We start from the raw sequence: 1,292 nt of genomic DNA, 5'->3' as shown, positions 1-1,292 counted from the left end.
AGGACCCACTTTGGAGAGTGAGAAGGAAGAGAGCCGTTATGCCCATGCGAGGAATGGGGTCCAGCGCCCCGTCCCCACTGTCTGGAGTGAAGCCAGAAACCACCTTTTCTGTCTTCTGCTTGTCAGGGGGCAGTCAGAAGACACTTGTCAAGTGCTCCCTGCTCTGTTTATGGTATAAATGACTGCCGTCTTTTCTGAAGAGGTTAAAGACCTCGACGCTAAATTCAGACTGCCTGGGTCAGGCACAGGTAGCAAGTGACTCACTAGTCACTTCACCTGCAGCAAGCCTCCTCACCTCCACAAGACTCAGTTTCCTCCCCCATAAAGTGGAGACGACATCATACTTCATAGGCTTCTTGAAACTACTGAAGGGGATACTTCATCTAGAGAGCTGGCCCACGCTAAATACTTCACAAATGTTCATCATTACTCTTGTTATTAACCACAGGCCCTGCCCTTTCAGAGTTGGCGGGCTGGCCAAGAAAACCACCAGTTTAAGAAGTAATGTTAAGTCTACGGACATGTCACCCTGAACATGCCCGATCCCATCTGATCTCGGAAGCTAAGCAGGGTCGGGCCTTGTTAGTACTCGGATGGGAGACCACCTAGGAAAACCAGGTTCCATAGGCATAAAATAAAAAATAAAAAATAAGAGATTGCAAGCTGACAAGATCCTTGGAACCTATGAGGTCAACCAAGGGTTGCCTCACTTAAAGAAAAAAAAAGAGAAGTAATATAAAGAAGGCTGGCGACTGCCGGGTTGGGGGAAGTACACATAGTTGCCATGTGCAATGAAAGCATAGTGTGGGGGCATCACCTCAGTCTGGGGTGGAGGAGAATCAAGGTTTTCCGGAGGCAAAGGGTGTTTCACACACATATAAGCTGCACACCCAATATATGCTGGACACCGTTATGGGCCCCATGAACACCACAGAATACTCCCTGCTCTCGCAGAGGTTCCATTTTAGTTGGGAGTCTGGCTCTATCACAAACAGACAAATAAATGCGTAATATGTGCTGCGATGAAAAAATAAAACTGGTAAAGGGCATAGAGTTTACCCATCTGTGACATGGGCAGGCTCCAGTACCTAACTCAAACCCTCATCACAAGGATTAAATGAAATAACGTATAGGAAGTATTTAGTGTGTAGCCCAGTATCTGACATGGAGTATTAGATCGTTCACATGCTTTGCAAATGCTCATAAATGTTGATTGATTTGAATGGATTGTTTCACTTGTTCAACAAAAATTTTTTGAGAATTTTTCAATATGTACCAGGCCCTGATTGAAC

At 45.6% G+C, this 1,292-nt stretch overlaps 1 pseudogene; it reads left to right on the top strand.

Moving 5' to 3' along the window:
• The first annotated feature begins 511 nt into the window (after positions 1-511).
• Positions 512-630, top strand: LOC118607391 (annotated as a pseudogene).
• Positions 631-1,292: the final 662 nt, after the last annotated feature.

The sequence above is a fragment of the Rousettus aegyptiacus genome, unplaced genomic scaffold (assembly GCF_014176215.1).
Source record: "Rousettus aegyptiacus isolate mRouAeg1 unplaced genomic scaffold, mRouAeg1.p scaffold_m13_p_1, whole genome shotgun sequence".
Classification (NCBI taxonomy): Eukaryota; Metazoa; Chordata; class Mammalia; order Chiroptera; family Pteropodidae; genus Rousettus; species Rousettus aegyptiacus.
This window is presented reverse-complemented; position numbering and strand designations above follow the sequence as displayed.